Source organism: Panulirus ornatus, chromosome 66, assembly GCF_036320965.1.
Source record: "Panulirus ornatus isolate Po-2019 chromosome 66, ASM3632096v1, whole genome shotgun sequence".
Lineage (NCBI taxonomy): Eukaryota > Metazoa > Arthropoda > Malacostraca > Decapoda > Palinuridae > Panulirus > Panulirus ornatus.
Window position 1 is genome coordinate 6,521,559 of NC_092289.1, and position 22,248 is coordinate 6,543,806.

At 48.2% G+C, this 22,248-nt stretch overlaps 1 protein-coding gene across 1 annotated transcript in view; it reads right to left on the reverse strand.

The window, feature by feature from the left end:
• LOC139746926 (uncharacterized) overlaps positions 1-22,248 on the reverse strand; it is a 210,077-nt gene that overhangs the window by 182,099 nt on the left and 5,730 nt on the right.

Sequence of the window (22,248 nt, forward strand, 5' to 3'; positions counted from 1 at the left end):
GTAAAAATAAAATGAAAAAAAAAAAAAAAACAGGCGAAAGTATCATAATCGTCTTCAAGGTGCTGTCGCCAACACTGCCCTCACAGACAACAGAAATTACCTCAAACACTAGCCTCACAGAACTCCAACATTGCCCTTATACACCTCCCAGACAGCAGTAATCACCCCCCAACACTGCCTTATAGAGCCACCACACACAACAGTAATTACCTCCAACACTGCCTTACAGAAGTCCCAGACAGCAGTAATTACCTCCAACAATGGCCTGCGAGAGCTCCTAGACAGCAGTAATTACCTCCACCACTCCCTGGCATGAGACGATAAGTGGAAACAACCGAACGACTTTCCCAGAACCGTTATTTCACGAGGGTGGCACAGTGGATACAACCCTCGACTCATGATCTCGAGAACATGGGTTCGATAAATGCTCGTGAGTACTCGTTCAGGGCAGTCCCTGAGGGCCCGAGCACGGGCGGGCTCCAGGCACCCTGCCCGGCCACCGCCCGAGTACTGGCTACCGGGAATGAAGGTGGGCAAGAACTGAGGTGTTTTTACGTAACGTCAGGCGATGGGAGGGGGCGTGGCGAGGTGTGCGTGGGCGCGTCAGGCAGCGTGGTGGCGTGTCCGGTGGCGTGGATGGGGGGGACTCAGATTATGACGTCGTGTCACACGATGTGAGCGTTTTATTAAGGGAGGCCTTCCGCCTGTTGCCTCCTCCTGGGCCACGCTCACACGGCACTGTACACACACAGGCATTACCTAACTGTACAGACCCGGGGTGATAGGGGGGTCTCTATCCTCATGGGGGCCCCTCCATATGTCTCATTACCTAGGTGTAAGAACCTGTTTGTACGATATAGGAAAGGGGGCGTCCTACACTCATAGGGCCCCATGTGCGTCATGTACTATCCGTACGGTGCAGGGAGGGAGTTGTAAGCTCCTAGGGGCATGCAACACAGGCCTCCATGCAAGAGAGTGATGTGGTGTCTTGACCAGGACAGCGGAACTCCCGAGGTGTAACTCAACCCTCGCTACTCCCGTCACAAGCGAAGTTACGGGCGTCCCTCCCAGGAGGAACCAGACTCCCCTTTGTACATGACTTCACCACACAACAATACTATACACCCACTTACGAATGGTTAATACGCCAGGGAACTGATACACGAAAGCACACGGTGCAGGACAGATTACATACCGACATGACGTAATGAGGTTGTGCCAAGAACAGATGAAGGGAAGCGTCGCTTGCTCACATCCAATGTCACATATAATGCACTGAAATCAAGGCCACTCCACCTGCACCCAAGCCCCACAGACCTTTCCCGCAGTTTACCCTGACCGTTTCGTTCCAGCCTATTGACCGTATGTCGCCCCCTCTATACTTCTCATCGCTCTGATTCGCTCTATCCCATGCACGCCTCACACGCTCCTGCACGTTCAGGCCCAGAGCACTCAAAGAGCAACTTTCAGTCCATTCTTCCATCTCGTTCCCCTTTCTCCCTGTTCCCTCCACTTCCCAAACATAAAACCCTCTTCGTCAGCCTCTCCTCACTCATCCTCTCCAAATGTCCAAACCGTTCTAACACGCCCTCTCCAGCTGATACATTTTCTTCTTACCACCACGCCTCTCTCTTCCTCAACCATTTCTCACTCGATCAAACCACTTCACACTGTATATAGGTCCTGAACCAGCTCGTTTTCAACACATCCACCCTCTACCGAGAATTCTCTATGGCCCCGAGGCGTCGACAGAAAAACATCTAGTCAGAGGATATATTGTTTTATATAAGGATGGAAGAACGATCTTTTTGTACTGTGAACCAGGCAGCATCTAGTGGTCATATTACTCATTTGTATTACTCATTTGCGTAATGGGAAGGCTGGGGGACTAAGGTACATGTGTGGGTTAGCAAACATTATCTTCTGGGAAGGAGAAGAGGAGTACGTCTGACGAGAGGCGGCCTCGACGGAGCAAGAGGATGAGCGAGAGGTGAGATAAGCAGTGAGGAAGGTGTGTATTATTACGTGTGGTGAGGATGGGAGGAGACGGGTCTGGGACGACAAGGGAAGACATCACTTGAGGTGTGAGGTACATACCTGGTGACAACACGGAGAGGCCACTCTACTGCAGCAGACTGAGGCAAGTGAAGCACCGCAAGGAGAAGTACCATGTCTACCTTGCTTCCACTGTGTTGCCATGTCTACCTTGCTTCCACTGTATGTTGCCATGTCTACCTTGCTTCCACTGTATGTTGCCATGTCTACCTTGCTTCCACTGTATGTTGCCATGTATACCTTGCTTCCACTATATGTTGTCATGCCTCCCTTGCTCCCACTGTATGCTGCCATGTCTACCTTGCTCCCACTGTATGCTGCCATGTCTACCTTGCTTTCACTGTATGTTGCCATGTCTAACTTGCCTCCACTGTATGTTGCCATGTCTACCTTGCTTCCACTGTATGTTGTCATGTCTACCTTGCTTCCACTATATGTTGTCATGCCTCCCTTGTTCCCACTGTATGCTGCCATGTCTACCTTGCTCCCACTGTATGCTGCCATGTCTACCTTGCTTTCACTGTATGTTGCCATGTCTACCTTGCTTCCACTGTATGTTGCCATGTCTACCTTGCTTCCACTGTATGTTGTCATGTCTACCTTGCTTCCACTGTATGTTGTCACGCTTCCACTATATGTTGCCATGCTTCCTTAGGTATGTTGCCATATCTGCCATGCCTCCACTGTATCCTGCCATACGAACCACAGGTGAGTAAGTGTGGATCAAACCCTGAGGCAGGTGTGCGTGTGTGTTTGTGTGGAGGCGAGGGTTTAAATAATGGACCAACACAAGCACTTCGCCCCCTGTCTGCCTCCCACTACTGCCCACCCAATGATGTAGCTACAACCCCACTTGTGAGCATGATGTGGCCAGCAGCATGATACAGCATGAGGTCAGCATTATCGTTTATCTTCAGGTCATGACTCAGCATGATGGACAGCAGCATTACACAGTATGTTAGTATTGCTGTTCACCATTAAGGTCACGATTCAGCATAGGCAGCATTCAATACACAGTTAGCATTGTGTTCAGCATTAAGGTCACGATTCAGCATAGGCAGCATTCAATACACAGCTAGTATAGCTGTTTAGCATTACGGTCACTATTCAGCATGGTCAGCATCAGTACACAATATGCTTGCACTACTGATCAGCATTGAGGCCATGACTCAGCATGGTCAGCATCACTAACAGCATTTGTGTCCATCAAAACGTCATCATCACTGCACATTATGCTACCATCCGGAATCTAGTCAGCATTACTGGTAAGCATGGGGTCAGGATCAATGCTCAGCATCATACTACGCATAAGATCAGCATCACAGTTCAGCATACCTTCGGCATACTACTCAACAGAGAGCCAACATCAGTATTAAGCATGGCTGCATCATACTCAGCATGGATGCAGCATCATACTCAGCATGGATGCAGCATCATACTCAGCATGGCGTCAGCATTATACTCAGCATGGCTACAGCATCATACTCAGCATGGCGTCAGCATTATCGCTCAGCATGGCATCAGCATTATCGCTCAGCATGGCTGAAGCATCATACTCAGCATGGCGTCATCATTATACTCAGGATGCCGTCATCATTATACTCAGCATGGCTACAGCATCATACTCAGCATGGCGTCAGTATTATCGCTCAGCATGGCGTCACCATTATACTCAGCATGGCTACAGCATCATACTCAGCATGGCGTCAGCATTATACTCAACACGGCTGCAGCATCATACTCAGCATGGCGTCAGCATTATACTCAACACGGCTGCAGCATCATACTCAGCATGGCGTCAGCATTATACTCAACACGGCTGCAGCATCATACTCAGCATGGCTACAGCATCATACTCAGCATGGCGTCAGCATTATACTCAACACGGCTGCAGCATCATACTCAGCATGGCGTCAGCATTATACTCAACACGGCTGCAGCATCATACTCAGCATGGCTACAGCATCATACTCAGCATGGCTACAGCATCATACTCAGCATGGCGTCAGCATTATACTCAACACGGCTGCAGCATCATACTCAGCATGGCGTCAGCATTATCGCTCAGCATGGCGTCAGCATTATACTCAACACGGCTGCAGCATCATACTCAGCATGGCTACAGCATCATACTCAGCATGGCGTCAGCATTATCGCTCAGCATGGCGTCAGCATTATACTCAACACGGCTGCAGCATCATACTCAGCATGGCTACAGCATCATACTCAGCATGGCGTCAGCATTATACTCAACACGGCTGCAGCATCATACTCAGCATGGCGTCAGCATTATACTCAGCATGGCTACAGCATCATACTCAGCATGGCTACAGCATCATACTCAGCATGGCGTCAGCATCATACAAAGTTTGGCTGCAGCATCATACTCAGCATGGCGTCAGCATCATACAAAGTTTGGCTGCAGCATCATATTCAGCATGGCGTCAGTATTATCGCTCAGCATGGCGTCAGCATTATCGCTCAGCATGGCGTCAGCATTATACTCAACACGGCTGCAGCATCATACTCAGCATGGCGTCAGCATTATCGCTCAGCATGGCGTCAGCATTATCGCTCAGCATGGCGTCAGCATTATACTCAACACGGCTGCAGCATCATACTCAGCATGGCGTCAGCATTATACTCAACACGGCTGCAGCATCATATTCAGCATGGCGTCAGCATTATACTCAACACGGCTGCAGCATCATACTCAGCATGGCGTCAGTATTATCGCTCAGCATGGCGTCAGCATTATACTCAACACGGCTGCAGCATCATATTCAGCATGGCGTCAGCATTATACTCAGCATGGCTACAGCATCATACTCAGCATGGCGTCAGCATTATACTCAACACGGCTGCAGCATCATACTCAGCATGGCGTCACCATTATACTCAGCATGGCGTCAGTATTATCGCTCAGCATGGCGTCAGCATTATCGCTCAGCATGGCGTCAGCATTATCGCTCAGCATGGCGTCACCATTATACTCAGCATGGCGTCAGCATTATACTCAACACGGCTGCAGCATCATACTCAGCATGGCGTCAGCATTATACTCAACACGGCTGCAGCATCATATTCAGCATGGCGTCAGCATTATACTCAACACGGCTGCAGCATCATACTCAGCATGGCGTCAGCATTATACTCAACACGGCTGCAGCATCATACTCAGCATGGCGTCAGCATTATCGCTCAGCATGGCGTCAGCATTATACTCAACACGGCTGCAGCATCATATTCAGCATGGCTCATCATATTCAGCATGGCGTCAGCATTATACTCAGCATGGCTACAGCATCATACTCAGCATGGCGTCAGCATTATACTCAGCATGGCGTCAGCATTATACTCAACACGGCTGCAGCATCATATTCAGCATGGCGTCAGCATTATACTCAACACGGCTGCAGCATCATACTCAGCATGGCGTCAGCATTATACTCAACACGGCTGCAGCATCATACTCAGCATGGCGTCAGCATTATACTCAACACGGCTGCAGCATCATACTCAGCATGGCGTCAGCATTATACTCAACACGGCTGCAGCATCATACTCAGCATGGCGTCAGCATTATACTCAACACGGCTGCAGCATCATACTCAGCATGGCGTCAGCATTATCGCTCAGCATGGCGTCAGCATTATCGCTCAGCATGGCGTCAGCATTATACTCAACACGGCTGCAGCATCATACTCAGCATGGCGTCAGCATTATACTCAACACGGCTGCAGCATCATACTCAGCATGGCGTCAGCATTATACTCAACACGGCTGCAGCATCATACTCAGCATGGCGTCAGCATTATACTCAACACGGCTGCAGCATCATACTCAGCATGGCGTCACCATTATACTCAGCATGGCTACAGCATCATACTCAGCATGGCGTCAGCATTATACTCAACACGGCTGCAGCATCATACTCAGCATGGCGTCACCATTATACTCAGCATGGCGTCAGCATTATACTCAACACGGCTGCAGCATCATACTCAGCATGGCGTCAGCATTATACTCAACACGGCTGCAGCATCATACTCAGCATGGCGTCACCATTATACTCAGCATGGCGTCAGCATTATACTCAACACGGCTGCAGCATCATACTCAGCATGGCGTCAGCATTATACTCAACACGGCTGCAGCATCATACTCAGCATGGCGTCAGCATTATACTCAACACGGCTGCAGCATCATACTCAGCATGGCGTCAGCATTATACTCAACACGGCTGCAGCATCATACTCAGCATGGCGTCAGCATTATACTCAACACGGCTGCAGCATCATACTCAGCATGGCGTCACCATTATACTCAGCATGGCTACAGCATCATACTCAGCATGGCGTCAGCATTATACTCAGCATGGCGTCAGCATCATACAAAGTTTGGCTGCAGCATCATACTCAGCATGGCGTCATCATTATACTCAGATGCCGTAATCATTATACTCAGATGCCGTAATCATTATACTCAGATGCCGTAATCATTATACTCAGCATGGCTACAGCATCATACTCAGCATGGCGTCATCATTATACTCAGATGCCGTAATCATTATACTCAGCATGGCGTCATCATTATACTCAGATGCCGTAATCATTATACTCAGCATGGCTACAGCATCATACTCAGCATGGCGTCAGCATTATACTCAGCATGGCGTCAGCATTATACTCAGCATGGCGTCAGCATTATACTCAACACGGCTGCAGCATCATATTCAGCATGGCTCATCATATTCAGCATGGCGTCAGCATTATCGCTCAGCATGGCGTCAGCATCATACAAAGTTTGGCTGCAGCATCATACTCAGCATGGCGTCAGCATCATACAAAGTTTGGCTGCAGCATCATACTCAGCATGGCGTCAGCATCATACAAAGTTTGGCTGCAGCATCATACTCAGCATGGCTACAGCATCATACTCAGCATGGCTACAGCATCATACTCAGCATGGCGTCAGCATCATACAAAGTTTGGCTGCAGCATCATACTCAGCATGGCGTCAGTATTATCGCTCAGCATGGCTGCAGCATCATACTCAGCATGGCGTCATCATTATACTCAGATGCCGTAATCATTATACTCAGATGCCGTAATCATTATACTCAGCATGGCGTCAGCATTATACTCAACACGGCTGCAGCATCATATTCAGCATGGCTCATCATATTCAGCATGGCTCATCATATTCAGCATGGCTCATCATATTCAGCATGGCTCATCATATTCAGCATGGCTCATCATATTCAGCATGGCTCATCATATTCAGCATGGCGTCAGCATTATACTCAACACGGCTGCAGCATCATATTCAGCATGGCGTCAGCATTATACTCAACACGGCTGCAGCATCATATTCAGCATGGCGTCAGCATCATACAAAGTTTGGCTGCAGCATCATACTCAGCATGGCGTCAGCATCATACAAAGTTTGGCTGCAGCATCATATTCAGCATGGCTCATCATATTCAGCATGGCTCATCATATTCAGCATGGCTCATCATATTCAGCATGGCTCATCATATTCAGCATGGCTCATCATATTCAGCATGGCTCATCATATTCAGCATGGCTCATCATATTCAGCATGGCTCATCATATTCAGCATGGCTCATCATATTCAGCATGGCGTCAGCATTATACTCAGCATGGCGTCAGCATTATCGCTCAGCATGGCGTCAGCATTATCGCTCAGCATGGCTGCAGCATCATATTCAGCATGGCTCATCATATTCAGCATGGCTCATCATATTCAGCATGGCGTCAGCATCATACAAAGTTTGGCTGCAGCATCATACTCAGCATGGCGTCAGCATTATCGCTCAGCATGGCGTCAGCATTATCGCTCAGCATGGCGTCAGCATTATACTCAACACGGCTGCAGCATCATATTCAGCATGGCTCATCATATTCAGCATGGCTCATCATATTCAGCATGGCGTCAGTATTATCGCTCAGCATGGCGTCATCATTATACTCAGATGCCGTAATCATTATACTCAGCATGGCGTCAGCATTATACTCAGCATGGCGTCAGCATTATACTCAGCATGGCGTCAGCATCATACAAAGTTTGGCTGCAGCATCATATTCAGCATGGCGTCAGCATTATCGCTCAGCATGGCGTCAGCATTATACTCAACACGGCTGCAGCATCATACTCAGCATGGCGTCAGCATTATCGCTCAGCATGGCGTCAGCATTATCGCTCAGCATGGCGTCAGCATTATCGCTCAGCATGGCGTCAGCATTATACTCAACACGGCTGCAGCATCATACTCAGCATGGCGTCAGCATTATACTCAGCATGGCGTCAGCATTATCGCTCAGCATGGCGTCAGTATTATCGCTCAGCATGGCGTCAGCATTATACTCAGCATGGCTACAGCATCATACTCAGCATGGCGTCAGCATTATACTCAACACGGCTGCAGCATCATATTCAGCATGGCGTCAGCATCATACAAAGTTTGGCTGCAGCATCATACTCAGCATGGCGTCAGCATTATACTCAGCATGGCGTCAGCATTATCGCTCAGCATGGCTGCAGCATCATACTCAGCATGGCGTCAGCATTATACTCAACACGGCTGCAGCATCATACTCAGCATGGCGTCAGCATCATACAAAGTTTGGCTGCAGCATCATACTCAGCATGGCTACAGCATCATACTCAGCATGGCGTCAGTATTATCGCTCAGCATGGCGTCAGCATTATCGCTCAGCATGGCGTCAGTATTATCGCTCAGCATGGCGTCAGCATTATACTCAGCATGGCTACAGCATCATACTCAGCATGGCGTCAGCATCATACAAAGTTTGGCTGCAGCATCATACTCAGCATGGCGTCAGCATCATACAAAGTTTGGCTGCAGCATCATATTCAGCATGGCGTCAGCATTATACTCAGCATATCCCCCACAGGTCACCCCCCGGCCCCTCACTACCCCCTCTCTGTCACCCCCAGCCCCTCAACACCCCCACAGGTCACCCCCAGCCCCTCACTACCCCCTCTCTGTCACCCCCAGCCCCTCAACACCCCCACAGGTCACCCCCGGCCCCTCACTACCACCCCTGTCACCTCCGGCCCCCTCTACCCCCTCCCTGTCACTCCCGGCCCCTCAACCACCCCTGTCACCCCGGCCCCTCACCACCCCCTACGGGTCACCCCCAGCCCCTCAACACCCCCACGGGTCACCCCCAGCCCCTCACCACCCCCTACGGGTCACCCCCAGCCCCTCACCACCACCCCGGTCACCCCCGGCCCCTCAACACCCCCACGGGTCACCCCCGGCCCCTCAACACCCCCTCGGGTCACCCCCAGCCCCTCAACACCCCCAAGGGTCACCCCCGGCCACTCAACACCCCGACGGGTCACCCCCGGCCCCTCACCACCACCACTGTCACCCCCGGCCCCTCAACACCCCCTCCCTGTCACCCTCGGCCCCTCAACACTCCCACAGGTCACCCCCGACCCACACCACCACCCCTGTCACTCTCGGCCCCTCACCACCCCCTAACTCACCCCCGGCCCCTTATCACCCCCCCAGCCCCTCACCGACCCCTCACCAGGTCTCCCCTGGCCCCCCGTCACCCCCCCCCCCGGGGATAATAACTTTAATCATAATTTACGAAGTATTTTCGGGACGGTCAAGATTTTCAAACTTTGCGTCACTCAGGAGAGCCGACCGGTGAGGGTGGCCTGGGGGATGAGGATGACAAGCCACACACACACACACACACACACACACACACACACTGATGGTCATCAACGCAACAGTAATCCTGTAGGCCGTCCCAAAAGAGCTTACCTTACCCTGCTCCCGCGTGGAGTGCTAACCTCGAACCTGCATATGAATATACGTATAAATAAATAAATAAATAAATAAATAAATATATATATATATATATATATATATATATATATATATATATATATATATATATATATATATATATATATATATTCCTGTGAGTCCACGGGGAAAATGAAACACGATAAGTTCCCAAGTGCACTTTCGTGTAATAATCACATCATCAGGGGAGACACAAGAAAGAAATACAACAGTCATTTGATATACTACGAAGAGACGTAGCAAGGACGCCATTTGGTAATATATATATATATATATATATATATATATATATATATATATATATATATATATATATATATATATATATATATTTTTTTTTTCAAACTATTCGCCATTTCCCGCGTTAGCGAGGTAGCGTTAAGAATAGAGGACTGGGCCTTTGAGGGAATATCCTCACCTGGCCCCCTCCTCTGTTCCTTCTTTTGGAAAATAAAAAAAAAATTGAGAGGGGAGGATTTCCAGCCCCCCGCTCCCTCCCCTTTTAGTCGCCTTCTACAACACGCATGGAATACGTGGGAAGTATTCTTTCTCCCCTATCCCCAGGGATTATATATCTCAACGTATACATATATATACACACACAGACATATACATATATATACATGTACATAATACATACTGTCTGCCTTTATTCATTCCCATCGCCACCCCGCCACACATGAAATAACAACCCCCTCCCCCCCGCATGTGCGCGAGGTAGCGCTAGGAAAAGACAGCAAAGGCCACATTCGTTCACACTCAGTCTCTAGCTGTCTTGCAATAATGCACCGAAAACCACAGCTCCCTTTCCATAAATTCTACGACAAATGAGAGTATAGGTGGTGGATGAACACAGAGCAGGACAGGAAGTGTCCAATCCTCCAACGTAGCGATCCACAACATCTTCTTAAAGGAACTGACTGCAACTGACATGACGTCATATACACCATAGGGAGATCATCTTTCCCCTGATTGGCTGCTTCCCGATCTCGACTCCTCCTCTTCCTCCTCCTCTGCTGCCATAGCCACCAATCCGCCAGCTACCTTTGCCAAAACACACAACTCCGCTATAGGTTAGCAGCCTCACGTATGTTTATGTGCGTAGCCTCCATGGCTGTCCTCGCCCTTTTATCCTCTCCTTCATCCAACACCACCACTACCACTCCTCGCCAGTTTGAAAGATGTTGACGTTTCTAAGGGACGTTGGTGAACCGCGATTTCACATCAAAACTCACTTAATTTTATGAGGATATTCTACATTTAAGGAGTTCAGCTTTTTAACCAAATCCTCGTGTTTTTTTTTCTCTCTTTTTTTACGAATGAATTTGAAATGATGTCCACAAAATGAGACAGTAATGTCGCTAACCATGTGTTCACATTCTCAAAAAAAAACTTAATGTACAAGAAGTATTCAAATATGACAACACCATCGAGAAAACCCTCATCAAAAATAGCCCATCACATACTACAGGTGTTGTGTACAAGGTCCCATGTAACGACTGTACCCAATTTCATATTGGACGATCAGGGAATCATTTAGAGACCAGGAACTCACAGCAGAAGTACAGTGTTAGGACGGCCCAACAGAACAACGGCTTATTACAACATAAACTTGTCTATGATCACTATAGCGACTGGGAAGGAGCTAAGACCATAGCTAAATCAAACTGTTTCAGTGAAATAAATATCATTAAACTATGTTAGATCTCTAACACATTTGATCATAATGCCAATGTCCTTTGGCCATTTTGAATGAGACAAAATTTTAGCTGAAACAATGATTAAGAAACGTCCACCAGAATATCCCTGTCCACACGCCATGTAAGGAGAGGAAGTTCAGATGTCCGTGAATACGTCACAGTCAGGAATGCTATATATATATATATATATATATATATATATATATATATATATATATATATATATATATATATATATATTTAAACTATTTGCCATTTCCCGCGTTAGCGAGGTAGCGTTAAGAACAGAGGACTGGGCCTTTTTTTGGAATATCCTCACCTGGCCCCCTCTGTTCCTTCTTTTGGAAAATTAAAAAAAAAAAAACAAGAGGGGAGGATTTCCAGCCCCCCGCTCCCTCCCCTTTTAGTCGCCTTCTACGACACGCAGGGAATACGTGGGAAGTATTCTTAATCCCCTATCCCCAGGGATAATATATATATATATATATATATATATATATATATATATATATATATATATATATATATACTTCCGGCCCTTGGAGTTCCACCTATGTTTATGGAGCTCCCGAAGCGTTTAGGATGCAGTCCACGTCCGGTGGGCGGGCAAATAAGTCATTAAACGCAGTAATGTTGTGTCTGCTGCTGTACGTGGAGGGGGAGAGCGGGGTTGACCGAGTGTGTTCCATGTCATGTTCGTGGTAGTGGCAACGTAGACACGAAGGGTGTCCCGAAATGTGTTGAGTCGCTGTGGTAGGGAGATGGGAGATATCTAGATGGCAGGCGGGAAAAAAATATGTGACGTGTGTGTCTAGGGAGTGTGGTTCCATTTGAGTGTATTTCGAGTGGGATGGAGTTTGGGAGACGGTGGTTTAATGATTGTCGGGTCGTATCTGTGTGTAGGTTTTTTTCACTGTTGTTTGTTTGTTTGTTTGTTTGTTTGTTTGTTTAGGAGGTGGGGGGGGGGATTATGTGAGCAGAGGTTAGGCTGGTAAAGTACGAATTATATGAACGGTTCTGAGTTCTACTTTGTGGAAAGTCGACTTCCAAGTTAGTATAAGGGTATACGATGGAGCGAGGTCAATATATTCTGTAGAATGTAATTATTCATGAAATGTGAGGAAGAATAAAATCCAATTATTATCCAACATAAAGCCCCACGTAACCTCTTACGTCCCCAGCGGTGGCAACTCTTCAGCCCCTCCCTGGGCTGAACCCTGGCAACACTGCGGCGGCCAAAACAGCTGACCCGGTTACTGAAGTAAACATGAAGTAATCAATTACTCACGGGACACAAAAATCATTACAACCATCATCATCATTATCATTACTATGAATTTAATTAATAATAACAAGGTGATCGTTACCGTTCATATTTATTTTATCTATTTTTCAAACGCAGGCGACGGGGTTACGCCAACACAACAAACTCTTGGATCACTTCGTTGTGCCGAGCCCCTCCCACGACTCCTTATCCCTTGCCTCCCAGGACTCACCCGACGGTAAAATATCCCTCGAGAAACTTCAGTAAATACTTTACAGTTTTCACCCCCCCTCCGTACACCCAGGTCGAGGCGGTGTACTGGTTTACGCGACACCAAAAAAAAAAATCTTGGGTCTTTGTGGCGGCCATGTCTCCTCCCGTGAGCGAGCGGTAGCGCGAGAGAATTGGACCTCACAATCTACTCTCTGCCAGACCACAGTCGCCATATAATCGTAATAGTAAATATTAATAGACTTGCGTCATGACGTATAGTGTTTCCATTATGAGGTAAACACTCGTCTACTTGATTCTTTAAAACATGGATACACAGGGAATTTTACGTATCGTTGAGAGGGTACATTTCCATAACCTACGTACGAGGGTACATTTCCATAGCCTACGTACGAGGCTATATTTCCATAACCTACGTACGAGGGTACATTTCCATAGCCTACGTACGAGGGTATATTTCCATAACCTACGTACGAGGGTATATTTCCATACCCTACGTGCGAGGCTATATTTCCATAAGCTTATGTATGAGGCTATATTTCCATAAGCCTATGTATGAGGCTATATTACCATAACCTATGTACGAGGCTATATTACCATAGCCTACGTACGAGGGTACATTTCCATACCCTAAGACAGTTCTGTAGCGTATGTCCGTATCTCTGACCACGAACTGTACGTACAATTCACAACCTACGCATCGGCCAGAGAGCGTATAACACTTACGTATAACCAAGTCCCTCCAGCCACCTCTGGCAACACCAGGGGTCAGTTTGAGGGGGTCAGTGCAAGCTGGGAGGCTGCGCTACGATCAGTTTCTGGGAAAGCAAAGGACTTCCTTCCTTTGACGTAAGAATTTCTTCGGCGAGACAGAAATCCTTTTTGTCCTTTGATCTATAATACAACCTTGCCATAGTGACTTTCTTACCTGGCGGCGAAAGTAAATACAGCGATGCTGTTTCCTGTGGGGCGGGGTAGCGCCAGGAATGGATGAAGGCACGCATGAAAATGCACATGTGCATATACGTATATGTCTGTGTATGTATATGTATTTATATGTTATGTATCTGTATATGTATGTATATGTGCGTGTACGGGCCTTTGTGTATATGAGTGGATGGGCCATTCTTCGTCTGCGTCCTGGCGCCACTTCGCTGACGCGGGAAACGGCGACCAAGTACAATATATATATCAAATTGTTAAACTAAGACCATAAGGGTAATGTTTTCTATCATATCCAGACCTTTATGACACAATATAGTCTAGTAAGGCTGTGTGTGAGGCCAATAAACACATTATTATTTCCCCAAGTAGGAAAAGAAATTATAATCATTAATGTTTTCCCAGGATGAACGTCACACTGGGCCTCTTCCCTTCATAATCATATATTTTCCCAGGATGAACTAGAGCCTCAAAAGGCATTCTCCCAAGAACATACGTCGCTTGGACTTTTTCCCAGTACAAACAAATAAAAAAAAAACTCAATGTACATTCAAGGTTATCGTAAGTATTTATCAAACGAAGGACTTCTGGTTAATTACCAATCTTGACCAAAAGTAACTCGTCTTAGTTTACAATATATTTAATTGGAATAATAATTGTTGTTTCCTACCGCGCGCCGCTGGCACCACAGACCGGCCCCAACCACCCTGGGAGTAAAACGAGGGTAGCTAGCCAGGCGGAGCACCAGGACCCGTTACCATGACTACCTCGCCCACAGACGCCGCCGTGTGGCGGGGTGTGTGGTGGTGTGGCGGGGTGTGTGGTGGTGTGGCGGGGTGTGTGGTGTAGGTGCGTTGTGGCGGGGTGTGTGGTGGTGTGGCCGCTGTGGCGGGGTGTGTGTGGTGTGGCGGGGTGTGTGGTGGTGTGGCCGCTGTGGCGGGGTGTGTGGTGGTGTGGCCGCTGTGGCGGGGTGTGTGGTGTGGCGGGGTGTGTGGTGGTGTGGCCGCTGTGGCGGAGTGTGTTGTGGCGGGGTGTGTGGTGGTGTGGCCGCTGTGGCGGGGTGTGTGGCGTGGTGGGGTGTGTGGTGTAGGTGCGTTGTGGCGGAGTGTGTGTGGTGTGGCGGGGTGTGTGTGGTGTGGCGGGGTGTGTGTGGTGTAGGTGCGTTGTCGCGGTGTGTGTGTGTGTGTGTGTCATTACCTATCCGTACAGTCATACGTCTTTCAAAACATTATACATCTTGGATTTATTTAGACATCTGTATGGTATCTGCATTAAACCATGTCTTCAATCATTCGCCACCACTCACTAGCCAATCTTGTACTATAAAAAGGAATCTGAATCATTTATAACAAGTTTCTAACTCAATTCCATATGTTATGTCAATTTGGTGCTCCTTCCCTACATTTCTCGAAGACTCTGAAGTTCATTATCCACGTCATCAATGTTTTAAAAGCTTGAAAGGGTGTGATCAGGTCAAACCTGACTCTTCTCTCTTTCAAGATCAACATATTTTAAAGCCTTCAGTCTTTTCCCTGTAACTCAGCTCTCTTACTACTGACACCATGTTTGCTGAGCTCCTCTGGACCTTCTCTATGAGCTCTTTGTGCTTCTTTAGGCGCGGGAACCAAACTTTAGAAGCGTATTCTCGTGCTGACCTTACGTAGGATATGAACAGCTGGTTCACAAAATTTCTCTGTTCTTCATGTACGTGAAAGCTATTCTGATACAGTGTGTGTGTGTGTGTGTGTGTGTGTGTGTGTGTGTGTGTAGCGATGCACTGAACATTCATGTCAGTTACCCCACAGTGCAAACCTCTCGTGTCATGCACCGAGGGAACCCACGGTGCCAACCTCTCGTGTCATGCACCGAGGGAACCCACGGTGCCAACTTCTAGTGTCATGCACCGAGGGAACCCACGGTGCCAACCTCTAGTGTCATGCACCGAGGGAACCCACGGTGCCAACCTCTCGTGTCATGCACCGAGGGAACCCCACGGTGCCAACTTCTAGTGTCATGCACCGAGGGAACCCACGGTGCCAACCTCTCGTGTCATGCACCGAGGGAACCCACGGTGCCAACCTCTCGTGTCATGCACCGAGGGAACCCACGGTGCCAACCTCTCGTGTCATGCACCGAGGGAACCCACGGTGCCAACCTCTCGTGTCATGCACCGAGGGAACCCACGGTGCCAACCTCTCGTGTCATACATCGAAGGAACCCACGGTGCCAACCTCTCGTGTCATACATCGAAGGAACCCACGGTGCCAACCTCTCGTGTCATACACCGAAGGAACCCCACGGTGCCAACCTCTCGTGTCATACATCGAAGGAACCCCACGGTGCCAACCTCTAGTGTCATGCACTAAGGGAATTTCTGGTGTCATGCACCGAGGGAACCCACAGTGTCAACATCTCGTGTCATGTACTGGGGGAACCTCCAGTGTCAACCTCTAGCGTCATGCACTAAGGGAACCCCACGGTGCCAACCTCTCGTGTCATACACCGAAGGAACCCACGGTGTCACGCACTGAGGGAAACTCCAGTGTCAACCTCTAGTGTCATGCACTAAGGGAACCTCTAGTGTCATGCACCGAGGGAACCCACGGTGTCAACCTCTCGTGTCACACACCGAAGGAACTCCCGGTGTCAACGTGTAGTATCCTGCACAGTGGGAACCAGGGTGTCAACCCTGTGTCATGCACATGAAGGAACCCCCTAGTGTGTCATGCACCGAGGGAACCCTTAGTAACAAGCAACCCCCCCGGGAAACCCCTTCTCCCCCCCCCCCCGCCCCAGCGTGAACCCCAGATGAGTGACGTGCGTCAGAGAGAGAGAGAGAGAGAGAGAGAGATAGAGAGAGAGAGAGAGAGAGACCTCTATCCTCGGCTGGCATCCTGGTGTATGACCTCCTGCCACCACCAGTGACAACATCGACACACATAGGATGGTTAGTGGCAGACTGTGGGTGCCACAACCCCCTGACACCACCACTGTGACAACATCGACACACATAGGATGGTTAGTGGCAGACTGTGGCTGCCACTACCCCCTGACACCACCACTGTGACAACACCAACACACATAGGATGGTTAGTGGCAGACTGTGGCTGCCACTACCCCCTGACACCACCAGTGACAACATCGACACACACAGGACGACTGGTGGCAGGCTGTGGCTGCCACTACCCCCTTGACAACACCGGGACAGGTGTTGGCAGGCTGTTGTCAGCGCTCGGGTCCTGTGGCCTCCCCCCAGACCCTGGGGAACTGGACCCAGTCATCCACAACCCCCAGCAGGAGTTCCCAGAAGTCCCAGAGTTGCCACAATTCCTAGGAATGAGTTCCCAGAAGTCCCAGAGTTGCCACAATTCCTAGGGATGAGTTCCCAGAAGTCCCAGAGTTGCCACAATTCCTAGGGATGAGTTCCCAGAAGTCCCAGAGTTGCCACAATTCCTAGGGATGAGTTCCCAGAAGCCCCAGAGTTGCCACAATTCCTAGGGATGAGTTCCCAGAAGTCCCAGAGTTGCCACAATTCCTAGGGATGAGTTCCCAGAAGTCCCAGAGTTGCCACAATTCCTAGGGATGAGGTCCCAGAAGTCCCAGAGTTGCCACAATTCCTAGGGATGAGTTCCCAGAAGTCCCAGAGTTGCCACAATTCCTAGGGATGAGTTCCCAGAAGTCCCAGAGTTGCCACAATTCCTAGGGATGAGTTCCCAGAAGTCCCAGAGTTGCCACAATTCCTAGGGATGAGGTCCCAGAAGTCCCAGAGTTGCCACAATTCCTAGGGATGAGTCCCTACAAGTCCCAGAGGTGAGTTGCCACAATGTCAAAGGATGAGTTACACGAGTTCCAGGATGAATTCTCGGAGGCCCCGGTTATAAGTTCCCGGAAGTCCCAGAGGTGGTTTTCCACAAGTCCTAAGGATGAGTTCCCGCAAGTCCTATGAATGAGTTTCCACAAGTCCTAAGGATGAGTTCCCGCAAGTCCTAAAGATCGATTCCCATAAGTCCTTGGGATGAGTTCCCACATGCCCCAGGGATGAGTTCCCGGAAGTCCTAGGGATGAGTTCTCGCAAGTCCCAAAGCTGAGTTCCAAGAAGTTCTACGGATGAGTTCCCACAAGTCAGGGGTATGAGTTCCCGCAAGTCCTGGGGATGAGTTCCCGCTGGAACACAACCAGAGTTCCCATAACCCGCTGTACACAACGCATTATTTCTACCTGCCAACCACGACGGTCGGTCCGTCTGACCCACACGGGGTCAAGTGGTTCGTCTGACCCACAACACGGGGTCACAACACGGGAGAAACAAGGTCACATGGGGAGGGACCCCCAGGGGTCAGGCCAGGCCAGGCCCCCAGGCCAGCATGCGACCTCCCAGGGACGCATGCGGCAGCTGGCGGGCGGGTAAGTGGTGTGTTGTCTACCGCATCTTTAAACGCGTACACAGAGCGAGGCGTGTCCCCCCGCCCCCACCTGACCCGGAAGTGTTACGCCCCAGGTCACGTCTCTCTCTCTCTCTCTCTCTCTCTCTCTCTCTCTCTCTCTCTCTCTCTCTCTCTCTCTCTCTCTCTCTCTCGGGATGATCAGGAAATACGCGATCCTTCAACACAAAAGGTGTGATGACCTGGCCTTGGTGAACCCTTGACCTCTGACCCTGAAGGGGGTAGGTCAAATGTCAGGTCATCACACCTGTTGTCCTCAAGGGTCGTACTTAAGGACCATTACTTTGTACTTAGGGTGTACATGTACTATGTTATGCATATCATTATTATTATTATTATCATTATCATCATTATTATTTATTATTATTATCATTATTACTATTACTATGTTCTGCATATCATTATTATCATTACTATTATTATTATTATTATTATTACTATTACTATGTTCTGCATATCATTATTATCATTACTATTATTATTATTATTATTATCATTATTATTATTATAATATAAGAATGTATGTGAGAAATACTTAGAAAAGCAAATGGATTTGTATGTAGCATTTATGGATCTGGAGAAGGCATATGATAGAGTTGATAGAGATGCTCTGTGGAAGGTATTAAGAATATATGGTGTGGGAGGCAAGTTGTTAGAAGCAGTGAAAAGTTTTTATCGAGGATGTAAGGCATGTGTACGTGTAGGAAGAGAGGAAAGTGATTGGTTCTCAGTGAATGTAGGTTTGCGGCAGGGGTGTGTGATGTCTCCATGGTTGTTTAATTTGTTTATGGATGGGGTTGTTAGGGAGGTAAATGCAAGAGTTTTGGAAAGAGGGGCAAGTATGAAGTCTGTTGGGGATGAGAGAGCTTGGGAAGTGAGTCAGTTGTTGTTCGCTGATGATACAGCGCTGGTGGCGGATTCATGTGAGAAACTGCAGAAGCTGGTGACGGAGTTTGGTAAAGTGTGTGGAAGAAGAAAGTTAAGAGTAAATGTGAATAAGAGCAAGGTTATTAGGTACAGTAGGGTTGAGGGTCAAGTCAATTGGGAGGTGAGTTTGAATGGAGAAAAACTGGAGGAAGTGAAGTGTTTTAGATATCTGGGAGTGGATCTGTCAGCGGATGGAACCATGGAAGCGGAAGTGGATCATAGGGTGGGGGAGGGGGCGAAAATTTTGGGAGCCTTGAAAAATGTGTGGAAGTCGAGAACATTATCCCGGAAAGCAAAAATGGGTATGTTTGAAGGAATAGTGGTTCCAACAATGTTGTATGGTTGCGAGGCGTGGGCTATGGATAGAGTTGTGCGCAGGAGGATGGATGTGCTGGAAATGAGATGTTTGAGGACAATGTGTGGTGTGAGGTGGTTTGATCGAGTAAGTAACGTAAGGGTAAGAGAGATGTGTGGAAATAAAAAGAGCGTGGTTGAGAGAGCAGAAGAGGGTGTTTTGAAGTGGTTTGGGCACATGGAGAGAATGAGTGAGGAAAGATTGACCAAGAGGATATATGTGTCGGAGGTGGAGGGAACGAGGAGAAGAGGGAGACCAAATTGGAGGTGGAAAGATGGAGTGAAAAGGATTTTGTGTGATCGGGGCCTGAACATGCAGGAGGGTGAAAGGAGGGCAAGGAATAGAGTGAATTGGAGCGATGTGGTATACAGGGGTTGACGTGCTGTCAGTGGATTGAATCAAGGCATGTGAAGCGTCCGGGGTAAACCATGGAAAGCTGTGTAGGTATGTATATTTGCGTGTGTGGACGTGTGCATGTACATGTGTATGGGGGGGGGGGGGGGGGTTGGGCCATTTCTTTCGTCTGTTTCCTTGCGCTACCTCGCAAACGCGGGAGACAGCGACGAGGTAAAAAAAAAAAAAAAAAAAAAAAAAAAAAAAAATTATCATTATTATTATTATTATTATCATTATCATTATTATCATTATTATTATTATTATATGATCTCAGGCCTCCCTTTCTCCGGGCTCCTGCGGCTTCGAGGCTGCGCTGCAATCAGAAGCAGGGAAAGGAAGGAGTTGCGGCTTCGAGGCTGCGCTGCAATCAGAAGCAGGGAAAGGAAGGAGTCACTCCTCTGGAGCGAACATATCCTCCGTGCGACCACACCGACATTCGTCTACTGACCACATGCTACACCCTCGCTGAAAAGTGACCGACCTTCTCTCCAAACGTTCGCTCGTCTGGTGTGTGGATATGGAGCCCAACGGCCAGTTTAGAAGGTCATGAAGACGAGGTGGTAGCGGGGCGGGGCGGGGTGGGGCGGGGCGGGGCGGCATGGGGTTGCACGGTAAGGCCAGGGGCACAAGCCCCCTTTCCCAGACGATGGTTCTTGTGGAGGGACACACACACACATATAACTTGGGGCAGATTCACTGAAAGCACATCACTTCCCAGCTTTGCATGACTGTCACATACGCTCAGTTTCACGAAGAAACCTTAGACTCGTTCGCTTTGCATGACTGTCACATACGCTCAGTTTCACGAAGAAACCTTAGACTCGTTCTCTTTGCCTGACTGTTACATACGCTCAGTTTCACGAAGAAACCTTAGACTCGTTCTCTTTGCCTGACTGTTACATACGCTCAGTTTCACGAAGAAACCTTAGACTCGTTCTCTTTGCCTGACTGTTACATACGCTCAGTTTCACGAAGACACCTTAGACTCGTTCGCTTTGCCTGACTGTTACATACGATAAGTTTCGAGAAGAAACCTTAGACTCGTTCGCTTTGCATGACTGTTACATACGATCAGTTACACGAAGAAACATTAGACTCGTTCGCTTTGCATGACTGTTACATACGATCAGTTACACGAAGAAACATTAGACTCGTTCGCTTTGCATGACTGTTACATACGATCAGTTACACGAAGAAACATTAGACTCGTTCGCTTTGCATGACTGTTACATACGATCAGTTACACGAAGAAACATTAGACTCGTTCGCTTTGCATGACTGGTACATACGATAAGTTTTACGAAGAAACATTAGACTCGTTCTCTCTATAAAGACGAACCCATCACTGAGGTATGGTGACACTCATGATCCTTACAAATACATGAACACTACCACTATTCCTCTGAAGACATACAAGGGAGGACTGAGGAGATGGAGGGCTCTGGTGATGTGGCCAGCTGCACTGTCCCTCCGCTCTCTCTCTCTCTCTCTCTCTCTCTCTCTCTCTCTCTCTCTCTCTCTCTCTCTCTCTCTCTCTCTCTCTCAGAGCGGGGCCACCTGGCTCTGTTAGGACGACACACCCTCAACACCTACCACACACACACACACACACACATAGAATGAACCCCTAAAGCCATCCCCTTGTGGCACATCATACTTCACTCCTTCTATCCACAGGTTTCTACACCTTGTAGCAACAACAGTCATCATGTACTAAGTGCTGATGACGAGGAACGTGACTGGTTATGGATGCGTCACTGCAGTAGTCGTCTTGGATGCAGTGTAGGGACGACATCACTGCAGCAGCCAGTGAAACACATCCTGGACGACACAGCCGCCCCAGCATATCACAAGTGTTGAAACTGCATTATGTTCCATGTCATATTCAGTTCAGCCCTCGTGGCTCACAAGACCTAATATGCGAACAACTAGATGGGGTGCTTAACAACATGCCTGACACGAAACTGCTTATATATATATATATATATATATATATATATATATATATATATATATATATATATATATATATATATATATATAATCCTATGAGTCCACGGGGA